The sequence below is a fragment of the Eulemur rufifrons genome, chromosome 7, assembly GCF_041146395.1.
Source record: "Eulemur rufifrons isolate Redbay chromosome 7, OSU_ERuf_1, whole genome shotgun sequence".
Taxonomy (NCBI): Eukaryota; Metazoa; Chordata; class Mammalia; order Primates; family Lemuridae; genus Eulemur; species Eulemur rufifrons.
In genome coordinates this window covers 146,613,113-146,625,748 of record NC_090989.1, presented here as the reverse complement: position 1 = coordinate 146,625,748, position 12,636 = coordinate 146,613,113, and positions in this window count along the sequence as shown.

Here is a 12,636-nt window from a genome sequence, read left to right as displayed (position 1 = left end):
TAAAAAATTAAGAGAATGCATACCCTTATAGGAATAAATTTGAAAATCTAGATGCAAAGGATGACTTTCCATAAATTTCTATAAATGATTTACAAGCTAAAAGGTAGAAAATATTCTTTCCTAAAAAAAGAACCTGGCTCAAATACTTTTACAGTCAAAAAAGATGGAAAGCTTTACAACTTATTTAGTAATGCTAAAGGCAAATAAAACATAGAAGAAATAGTTAACAATAGTATCAAAAATAATAAAATACTTGGAATAAATTTAATGGAATAATTGTAAAACTCTTAAAACTACAAAACATTCTTGAAAGTGAACAAATAAATCAATAAATGGAAAGACATGCTATATTCATGGATCAGAAGACTTAATGGCATTGCTTCCCAAATTGATCTACAGATTCAACACAATTCCTATTAAAATCCCAGCCAGTTTTGTAGAAACTGACAAGATGATTCCAAAATTCATATGGAAATGAAACAGAACCAAAATAGCCAAAAGAAGGGCAAAGTTGGTAAACTCACACTTCTTGATTTCGAAACTTACTGGAAAACTACATTAGTCAAGAATGTGGTACTGGCGTAAGAATAGACATCTAGGTCAATGGAATAGAACTGAGTGTCCAGAAATAAACCCCTTACATTTGACTTTTGACAAGGGTGACATGACAAGACAATTCAAGAAGGGAAAGAATAGTCTTTTCAACCAGTGGTGCTGGGAACAACAGGATATTAACACGCAAAAGGCTGAAGTTGAAGGCTGTCTCACACCATATAAATAAAATAATTCAAAATGGATCGTAGACCTAAATGTAAGAGCTAAAACTATAAAACTCTTAGAAAAAAACATAGGCATAAATCTTCATGACCTTGGAACAGGCAATGTTTCTTAGAAATGACACTAAAGCACAAGCAATAAAAGAGAAAAGTAGAGTCAGGAATGGTGGCTCATGCCTGTAATCCTCCTTGACTTGGGAGGTCAAGATGGGAGGATTGCTTGAATCCAGGAGTTCGAGACCAGCCTGAGCAAGAGCAAGACATCATCTCTACAAAAGTTAGAAAACTTAGCTGGGTGTGGTGGGACATGTGTAGTCCCAGCTACTCAGGAGGCTGAGGCAGGAGGATTGCTGTATCCCAGGAGTTTGAGGTTGCAGTGAGCTATGATGACACCACTGTACTCTGGCCTGGGTAACAGAGCAAGACCTTGTCTCCACTCCCCTGCCCGAAAAAAAAAGCAAATTAAAAACTTTTCTACTTCAAAGGATATCATCAAGAAAGTGAAAAGACCCCACAGAATGGTAAAAAATATTTGCAAATCATATATCTGATAAGAGAGTTATATCTATTAATAGGATACATAAACTCTTACAACTCAATAATAAATATATCAATTAAAAATAGGTAAAAATCTTGAACAGATATTTCTCAAAAGAAGATATAAAATAGCCAATAAGCACATGACAAGATGCTCAACCTCATTAGCTATCAGGGAACTGCAAATCAAAATCACAATGAGATACTTCACACCCATTAGGTGACTACAGTAAAAAAGACAGAAAATAACAAGTATTGATGCAGATGTGGAGAAATTGGAACATTCATCCCCTACTGTTGGGAATGTAAAATGCTGTAGCCCCTTTAGTCTGGCAGTCCTTCAAACGGTTAAACATAGGTTTATCATATTATCCATCAATTCCAAACCCAAATATACCCAAAAGAAATGAAAACCTTGATGCTTACAAAAACTTGTACGTGGATGTTCATAACAGCATTATTTATAATGGGCAAAAAGTGGAAACAACCTAAATGTCCATCAACTGATGAGTGGATAAATCAAGTGTGGTATGTATACTACATAAAATGATATTAATCCACAAAAAGGAGTGAAGAACTGATTCATGCTACAACATGGATGAACGCTGAAAACATGATACTAAGTGTAAAAGAATCCAATTACAAAAGACCACATATTGTATGATTCTGTTTATGTGAATTGTCCAGAATAGCCCAATATAGCTAGACAGAAAGTAGATTAGTAGTTGCCTAGGGCTGGGGATGAATTTGGGAGAAATGGAAAATGACTGGTAATGGGTATGTGATTTCATTTTGGGGTGATGAGAATATTTTCAAATTGGTTGTGGTGATGGTTACCCAAGTCTGTGAATATACTAAAAACCATTGGGTTCCTCACTTTAAATGGGTAAATTATGTGGTATGTGAATTATATCTCAATGAAATTGTTAGAAAAAGTAAACAAAAAGGCTAAAACTCAGTTTCAGTTATTCACTATCAATATATTAAATTTTATTTTTTGCTTTTACTTTAATATCATGTATTGGCAAATCAAATCAAAGTGTATTAAAAGAATATTATTAATACAGAAATGCTAGGATAATTGATCGTTAGTAAGCATATTAGTATAATTGTAGTAAAACATTCAGAATTTAATATATAAAGAATAAATATAAGGATTTTTGCTATTTTGCAGGAACAAAGAAGAGAAATGTTTATAAGCCAGGGCTGGGTAACCCTCCACATCCCAAGTCCTTCATGCATCAAAATGACAGCTTTTAAAACACAAATAGAACCAAGGCCAATTCAAAGAGTTGCCTTTTAGTCAGTAAGGTTGGAGGGGCCTTGGCACTCTCTGAAGGAGAATGAAGGCTTGGTGACACTCAAGTAGGGATGATGGAGACCTTGTATCTCTTAGGTGGGGTAATGCTCCTTGGCAGTAAGTGTGGGAAAGACAGACCTCATAGTCATAAGTCAGCCAACTGCAAACAAGCTCTTTGAAAAGGGGCACTGATAATATACATTTGAAAAAGTTGCATAGTATCATTTTGTTGAGACTGTAACTTTTCATGCCGATGGCCGTACTACCCTGAATGTGTCTGATCTCATCTGATCTTGAAAGCTAAGCAGGGTTGGGCCCGGTTAGTACTTGGATGGGAGACTTTAGCTTTTCTAATTAGACATGAAACACTATTATATTGTGAAGAGACTGATTCCTCCCTCCCCCAATACACTGACAAATTAAATGATCGGCTCTATGGTCATCTCAATAAATGCGAAAAAGCATTTGATTTTAATTGATCACCTGGTTCTATTCACCAAGGACACCCCACCCCCCCCCTTTTTCCCCCAATGAGGGAAGGGCCAAAGACTACAGTGTGGGAATTAAGACTGCATGTTATATTTTCTCGCACAATTTCTGGAAGCAGGATGACACAGAAGGTTTTGCCTCTGATTTCAGGGATAGAGCTGTGACCTTTCCCAAGTCTTAAAATTTATGCTGATATTCTGAATGTAATAATAGTGTCCCTGATTTCTTACCTCACTGTAACATAACAGCTACTTTATCAATTCTATTACTCTTTTAACTGAACCATCAGTTTTTTTAAATATTCAATATACCCATATCATAGTCTGACTATCATGGTATATCATCCCAGACAAACCATGCCCTTACCCTACAATGCTGCACAAGGCTCTGATAACAGCCACATTGGGATACAAACCTATGGTGAAAACCTGTGACACTAAGTCCTCATAAAATTTTATTTAATTAATTGATATCTTATATTTCATGTTTCATTAGTTTCTTAGGCAATTGAGTCTACATTTGCGAGACTTTTCAATTTAATTTTCTTGCTTATTGGAAAGAATTTCTTTATTTAATGGAATTACAATGCTGGTGAAACCACTGCACCTGAGATTCACATTCCTTTTTTGATAAGATTGGATCTCATCTAAGCAAACAATGAATAAATATTCATGTGGTAAAATAGTAGTAGCTTGCATTTACTGAGTATGCGCTATGTACCAGATGAGAGTAAAGTGATTTTCACGCAATATTTCTATTATTGTCTAGCCTCATTTTAAATTCAGGACCACAGATCTCAAATGGGCATTTGGGTTGCACTTCTTACTGCGTGTCCTAGGATGTTCTTTTTCTCACTCTCCACGATGATGATTTCATACATCTCCTGTCTCCCCAAACCCAACTCCCTCCGCTACGTTTACACTCAGTGATGACCTCGCCCAGACTTATTGGGAAAATAGGAACAAACATCATCCAGCCACCACATCTCCAAGTCTTCCTGCATTTGCACCACTGCACTCTGCCTTGCTGCTTGTTACAATGAATGAAGTGTCCCTCTTATCCTCTTTTGCCTTCCCAGGGACATTGCTCCTGTAAGTGTCCCCTCTCTCTCCTGCATCTATGATGTCCCTCTGTCTGTAGTATTAGTTCCATCAGGATGCAAATTTTCTAGACTCCTCCATGTTAAAAAACAAAAGAAAAAACTTCCCTTGACCTTATATCCTTTCCTTTCCAGGACCCATTTCTCTGCTCTTCTTCCAAAGAGTTGTCTACAGTCACTCTCTCTAGTTGCTTGTGAGCCATCTCTCCTCCACCCTCTCTGCTGCTACGCTGAGGTCAGTCTTGCCCAAGTCTGCTTGACCTCCATATTGCCAAGCCAATGACATTTCACTGTTTGTTTTTTTTTTTCAATCTTACTTGATCCTTTCCACAGTGTTTGACAAAGTCAATTACTCCTTTCTCTTGGCTTCTGTGATATCACCCTCTCTTGGTTTTCTTCCACATCATTGGTTACATTATTTCCAACTCCTTTTCTGGCTTCTTCTCTGTTCAACCTGTGCCAGTGTGATCATTGAGATAGGAGAAAAAGCAGGAGGTGTCTTGGAAGCGAAGGGAGGGAATTGTGCGTCCCAGAGACTGGGTTTAGGAGAGGCAGTCACCAGCAGAGGACCATTGAACCCAGTGGCCTGACAACCTTATCATTGCACTCAGTGACATCATGGTGTCACCATGAGGGGGATACAGTCAAAATAGAGGCGGTAGCTAGGTAGCTATTCCCAAATATTCATGAGACCAGGGAGAGTTTCAGATCACTTCCACTGTGCTTGTACTGATAGCAATAAGCCACCAGCAAGAAGGAAATGCAGCTTTAGAACTTGCCCTTGAATTAAAGAAAAATAAAGATGGAAAGGAAGTTATTCTGTATCAAAAACATCTTTTAGGAAGTGAAGCAAAGGAGGACAATTAAGTAAATAAAGCCATTCAGCCTTGAGAAATGAGCAGGACATGGAGAGAGGGCGAGAAGACAGATTAAATTTAAAAAAAAATCTATTCCAGTTCAGCTCATGGTAATTCCCTTTGAATACTAGGCCTTTTTAATAATGGCACTCCTTAACAGAACCAAGAGAATTTGCAGAGCTATCACTAATAGGAATGAGTATGGAAGGCAACGTCATTGCTTCTTGGAGTATAATAAAGGACCCCAGGCAATATATCAGATAATATTCTCAATAGCAATTTTCATGGTAACTGTGGCAAGGGATTTCATGTGGCTTTTTCTTATAGGTGATAAAGGGTGAAGACCTTCACCCTCTTAGAAACAGCAGTATATCTGTCAATCTCAAAAACCAAATCTGGCTTTTCAAAGTAAACACATTATTTTCTATGTAATTGCTATAATTAACTATGGGAACATCACTGATCCAGTAGCAGAAAAAAACAGATAGAATGAGATTTGTCTTCATGCTTGAGCTAGGATGTTGTGAAAATACACATTGTTAGCCATAAGCTCAGTCACCATGTGGTATAGCTGAGGTGCTAAGATCCAAATAATGGCAGAAATGGCACAACTGGTCCACGACCTATTTTAGTTACTCAGAATGATAATTTTAGGAGTCGTTAAGATAGCTCGTTAAAAAGTGTGGAGATTGCAAAATCAGTTCAAGCAACAATTTGAGCAAACTTAGAGCAGAAGAAAGTAACTACTCTTCCCCACATCTGTTCCACTCTTTCAGCTAATGGAGCTGCCTGTGACCCAGCCCTGCTGGAAGGACAACTGGGGCCTTTCCACACTCTTTTATCCCTCTCCCCAACCCTGGCTCTTTCTACTTCTCCTCTGAGTCTGCCTCCAATTCCCAAATACCTACTTTCAACCTCACTCTTGCCCTGAGTTGGGCAGTGGTTAGGGAACAAGATTGTGTGCAATATTAGGACTTTTGAGGAGGAGTGGAACTTTGGAGCTCACTGTCCAGTCCACCTCAAGTCTCTGCTCCCCACATTCAGGGGCAGTGCTCCTCGCCACTCCAGGTGTGGCTGCAGTGGGCCCAGATTTGAGTCAGGCCGCCTCTCTGGAAGGCACAGGTGTCCATGTGGTGCTAACTGTGCAGGTGCAAGAGCTATGGGGCTGTGGCTGCCTCCATCTAGATTTCAGAGGATGCCCCAGTGAGCCTCAGGGCCCAGGCAGGGAAATGCAACAGGGACAGGGCCACCACAGAGAACCCCCACTAGGGCAATGCTCAGTAGAGCTATGGAAGCAGGACTACCCCCAGGACCCCAGAACTGTAGAGTCACCAGTGTGCAACTCCGGTCTGGTAGAGCTGTAGGAACGTGACTAATTTGTGAGCGCTATGGTGTGGGCTGCAGCCAACAGCATTGTGAGGGTGAGGTTGCCTGGAGCCTTGGGGGCTCAACCTTCCACCGCAGTGTGTTCAGATGGTGGGACATGGAGTCAAAGATTATTCTGGAGCCTTAAGATTTAATGTTGTTTGCTTTGTTAGAATTTGGATTTACTTGGGGCCATTTACCCCTTTCTTCCTGTTTCTCTCTTTTGGGATGGGGATGTCTATCGTATCCCTGTCCGACCACTGTATTTTGGAAGTGCACAACTTGCTTGATTTCACAAGTTCAGAGCTGGACAGAAGTCTGCCTCAGGATGAATTATACCTTGAATCTCACCTGTATCTGATTTAGATGTGACTCTAGACTTTAGAATTGATGCTGGAACAAATTAAGATTTGGGGGACTCTTGGAACAGAATGTATTTTGTATGTGAGAAGGACATGAATTCAGGGGGCCAACTGTGGAATGCTATAGTCTGGATGTTTGTCTCCCTCCAAAATTCATACTGAAACTTTTTTTTTCTTTTTTTTTTTTTTTTCTCTCCATCCCTCCCATATTGAAACTTCATCCCCCCCCACTACATTAGTGTTAAAAGGTAGGGCCTTTAGGAGGTGATTAGGTCATGAGGATTCTGCCCTCATGAATGGGTTTAGTGCCCCTATAAAAGGGTTTGAGGGAATCTGTTTGTTCCTTTTTGCCTTTCCACCATGTGAGAACACAAGGAGAAGGTACCACCGTGGAAGCCAAGAATAAGCTCTCACCAGACACTGAATCTGCTGGTGCCTTGATCTTGCACTTCCCAGCCTCTGGAACTGTGAGAAATAAATTTCTATTATTTATAAATTACCCAGGCTAAGTTATTCTATCATTGTAGCAGGAATGGACTGAGACATGCTATGTGCACCCCCTCTCTTCCGCTTCCTCCAGCTCCATCAAACTGCCCTCCAGTAAGGTCAGCTATTAGGGGCGGTTCATTGTTTCTATTGTTGCTGTTGTTGTGCTAAGTGAAAATGGTGAAGGGTTTGAATTTCCTCTCTGGATTGATATGGTACAAAACAGAGGCTACAACAAGGAAGCAAAGACCAGAAACCCTTGATCTCCATAAGCATAAATTCACAGGCTTTTGGGAAAGGGTTTGGGCTTCACAGAAAATAGAATTAGGGGTTTGGACCACTGTAGGTTCGAACCTAGATTTTGAGTGTCATGCAGCCTACCCACTGCAATCATCTGGGTTACACCAGGATTCTCCTGGACCAGGAAGGGATCAGAGACTATCATAGAGGACGTGACATGTTAGCTGAGCATCCTTAAGGGCTGGGTAGAATTTTCAATGTCAAAGGGAGGCATTTCAAGGGACTGAAGGTAATGTGAGAAGATGCAGATTTGAGGGAGGTTCTAGCTTGAATGGTTTGTGACCTGAGGGGATAGATGGGGCCCTTCCAGGAGCTGTGGTCTGAAATTCCCATAGGGCTACAGCTCAGCTCTGGCAATGCCCGGAACAGGCTTTCCAACCACATTTAGATTTGCCTTTTTAGTGTGAGCCAAGAAGTCCATTTTCCCTTGCAATCAAGAACAGAGTGGAGGCCAAGTCAAAAGGGGTGACTTACTCCTTTGTCATCAGACAGTTCGACAATTGATGGGCACCAAGCTGATGCCTGGCGGAGTGACATCAGCAGAAGCTGTTGTGTCCAGACAGTCAGCATTTCAGCAGCCCAGGGGCATGAGGAAAATCTGCTACTGGACCCAGGGAAGACAATAACAGTGTCATTTAAAGACAAAGAAGAACCTCAGTCCTGCAGAACTGAAACAGCATCCGATTCACCACCAGGGTGGCTCTACAAAGACCCAGATTACAAATGGGGTAGAAATGCTCATTCACAGAGTCTGTCCACAGTGCAGCATTCATTACACATAGTCCCTGTTTATGAGGACAAACAATGTTTGCCCTGCCTTCTCTTTTAAAGACTGGCTTTAAAACTTTCTGACTTCCCAGTGGATTTGTCATGAAATGAATGAATACTGGAGAAAAATAAATTAGAAAGGACAGGCTCTGAAAGTGGAAATTATTGTCATTACCAGGAAATAGGCAAGGGCATGTCGAAAATAAAGTAGTAGAAAACATTTACTACCACCACTGCCTGCGTATAGCCCTTTTGTCTTCAATTAAGTAATTATCATCGTGCTCAGTGAATGAGGACAGCAATTACATGCCTTATCATCCTGTCCCCTCACCACCTGATGCTTCATGGCTCTGGGCCAGCATTGCTCCTTGTCATGTGATGTAGCATGCAGAGAAGAAGGTGGCTCTCACAACCTTGAGACTCACAGTCCTGTGTCCTCAACCCTCCCTGAACAGTACAAAGCTGAGTACTTGGCAAACTTGGAGGAGCCATGTGGGAAGTGCCAAGGGCATGCCAAATTGCCCTGACTATGGCCAGGTACAGACTGGACTCATGGAAGGTCTTGCAACAGTAGCAGTCACTCTGTCTTAAAGCTAACTAGTAACTCTTTCTTTTACAAAGCCTAATTGTGTGCTTGCTTAAGAATTCCAGAGACTGGCTTTGAGCAGTTAACTACAGAACCAAGACTGCGGACCATCCCCTAAAGGAAAATGCTGAGCAGTTAACCTTCCATTCTGTTGTGGTCTAGCTGGCCCCAGCCGAACTGCCAGACTGCCTGGTGGCCCATGACTCAACACAACCATTAGAAACAAGATACGCTGGCCTGCATGTAGCCAGCCCCTCGCAACCCTCCTTCCCCTTTGAAAACACTTTGGCCAGCCTGAGGGACTCGAGATGAGTTTGTGACATGAGTCTGTCATCTCCTCAGGATACTAGCTCTCGAGCAAACCTGATTTTCTTTTAACCAACCTGATTTTCCTTTCACCAGCCCCTCTCAAGTTTGGCTTTTCGAGTGGCAAGCAGCAGGGCCTGCTTTTGGTTACCAGTTTTAAGAGTTGAAGAAGTGCAGATGTTCAGTGCACTTTCCCTGCACAGGTAGACTTTGCAGAGATTCTCAGGTTGCTGGGCTTGCAAACTGCTGCCCCTGCCTCTGTTGAACCTTGCTACTCAACGTGTGGCCAGCAGCACTGCCATCACCAGGAGCTTGCTAGAAGTGCAACATCTTAGGCCCCACCGCAGGCCTGCTGAATCAGAATTTGTTTGCATGTTAAAGTTTGAGAAGCACTGCCTTACATCTTTCATCTTTGCCACACATGACAACTTTGATATAAAACATTTTTTAAAAAATATTTTAGGACTTGCTTCTACCAAACTGGATCCTTCTGATAACTTCTTTGAGGTTTCCATGGTATGGAAGTGGATGTTCAAGTTTTCCAGCCCCTAGAAAGCTCTTTAAAATGCAACTCCATTTACCTGCACTTTTTCATAATTATAACTCAATTGCAGAGACAGAAGCTCACACAAGCCAACTGTTTCCTAAAATGCAAATTTTGTATGGGAAATACTCCCCCTGGGATAAAACAGAGTGGCTGTCATGCAAGAAGTGATTTTTAAAGGAACATACAAAATATCTCCTGTGCTTTAATTTTTAATCAAAAATTTTAATGAATAGAGGATCCTTTGTGAAAGATCAATACACACATATTAAGTGTGTGTGTGATCCTCCCAAAAATGAAATAAGTTTTATATATAAATCATGAACTGTTAAAAACAAATAGCTCAATAGTTTGCTTATACCTCCTTTATACTGACACATGACTTTTGATATTCACTAATCATCAGTTTGTTCCTAACACAGTAATAAATCTAAGCTGATGAAACTAATTTTTCAGGTAGTGTAGTTATTGCTGTAATAATGCTGCACAATAAATTACTCCAAAACTTAGTGGTTTAAAAGAGTATTTATTCTTGCTCATACATCTATAGGTTGGCTAGAGTATCTCTGCTGGTTGTGGCTAGGCTAAGCTGAGCTTGGCTGTTAGTTGCAGGTTGGGTGTGAGTCTGTTCCTTGGACAGTGGGCTTCCGGTGGCACGTTCTCATAATGAATGGCAAAATGGATGAGTGCATGAGTCCAACTCCATAAACACATTTGGAGTGCATTAGGTAGCTCTTCTGTTAACATCCCACGTAGCCAACTTCAAAATCAAGGGTTAAAGAAGTATGCTCCACCCTCAAGAGGCAAGTCACATAGCCAAGACCAACTTCAATGGGGTGAGGTAGTATACTCCTTCCAGAGTCAGGGAATAAAAGGATTGAATATTTGCAGAACAATAATATCTTCTACAATGAGTAATAAAACTTAGACAGTATTTTGCACTGTAATAAGTCATGGTGCAGATACTTGAATGATTTCCTTATTCTAAAGAGAAAAAGGAGGAAATAAGCATTGAGTACCTATGATGAGGACTTTCTCACATGTTATTTCATTTACTCTTTTAATGGCACCACAAGGAAGATATCTGTAACCTCATTTTGCAGATGAGATGACAGAGCACAGAGCTGGTAAATGGCGAGGCTAAGAGTGGAGGCAAGTTTTTTCTGGTAGTCTTCAAATGTTTTGAATATCAGGTTATATTTCTTTTATTGTGACAAATCAAGCATTCATTTCTTGGGAGAAAAATATTGTTTTCACACTGTGCCTATTTACCCCAGCAAATAAGAAGAGCTGTATATATTTTTTTATGAGTACAGTTGCTCACACTTCCTCTTCTCTTGATACTGATTGTCCGTGCAGATGGGTCAGTCAACACATGCTTTTTGGGCTGTGGCTTAGGGAGGCTGAATGCTCATGTAACTTGCATGTGGCTGGACCCTTTTTACTGTCCTACATTTCTTGCAGTCATATGGGAATGGGACTGGGGGAAAGGATGGGGAAATCAGGAATTCTGGCCAGGAAATGCCTGCCTGTAGAGGATTTCACATGGTCTGCTAATGTTGTTTTTTTTTAAGCCTTCATCTCCCCATCTGAAGTGCCTGGCCATCTAAACGTTAGCTTGTTTGCTATGAATGTTTAGCAAACATTATTGTGCCGGGCACACTAATCGTAGTTATCAACCTAAAATGAGGGACAGAGAAACTAACTCTCCAAAGCAAGAATAGCAGGAGATTGCAGTCCAGGATATGCATGCTATGGTGAATCATAGGCACATCCAAAGGGGTTGGGGCAAGGGAAAAGCTTTTAAAGACAAAAAAGGAGAAATCCACATAAGCCGTTTTGAAATAAAGACCACTGGTTACAGGAACATGTTGCAGGAGTTGGCGTTAGCTCATTGATGGAGACAGCCGTTGTTAGGCAAGTGTCCTTGGGCAAGCAGCTTGTCTGGAATGTTGTGGTTTTGAGGACTTCCTCCATAGTTCCTATCACAGGTGTACCTGTGTGAAGGCCCCTGCTTCTTGGCCTTTTGGCTCCATTTTGTTAGGGTTTCACATGAGTGACATTAGTGGTTTTGATAACTTTCATATTCCATTCCCTCTCCTACCCACACCCCAGACACACCATTTTCTTTGGAGATAGACTCTTGCTCTCTTGCCCCAGTTAAAGGGCAGTGGTGTCATCATAGCTCACTGCAACCTCAAATTCCTGGGCTCAAATGATCCTCCTGCCTCAGCCTCCCAAGTAGCTGGGACTAGAGGTATGTGCCACCTTTCCCAGCTAATTTTTCTGGTTTTTGTTTGTTTGTTTGTTTTAGAGATGGGGTCTTGCTATGTTGCCCAGGCAGGTCTCAAACTCCAGGCCTCAAGTGATCCTCTCACCTTGGCTCCCAAAATGCTAGGATTATAGGAATGAGCCACCATACCCAGCCATATTTTCCCCTTTTGATTAAGATCTTTCTCCAAAAGCATTGCCAATCAACCATTCTGAAATTAGGTTTGATTGTCCCTTGACACCAAAATGTACCTGTCCTGGCTGGTCTGGTTCCTCACTGGAGGGAAATGTCTAGCAATTAGGAGTTGATGTTAAAATGCTTTTTAGCCACATTTGAGCAATGAAGAGCCAGAAGAAGCTCTTAAGTTAAGGTCTGCCTGGAGTGCCTTGGCTAGCCCCTTTAAAAGCCTAAGATTCCTTATAAAAACATTCCAATAAAGCCAATTTTAAAAGAGCCTAGATGACCAATGACCATTTTTGCTGTATTTTATGCAAATAAATTGGGCCAAGTATAATAAGACTAAAACTTATTTTATAAATAAATTGATCCTATTATGGTTTGTCTTTGGTAGAAAAGGGGGACTGGAGAG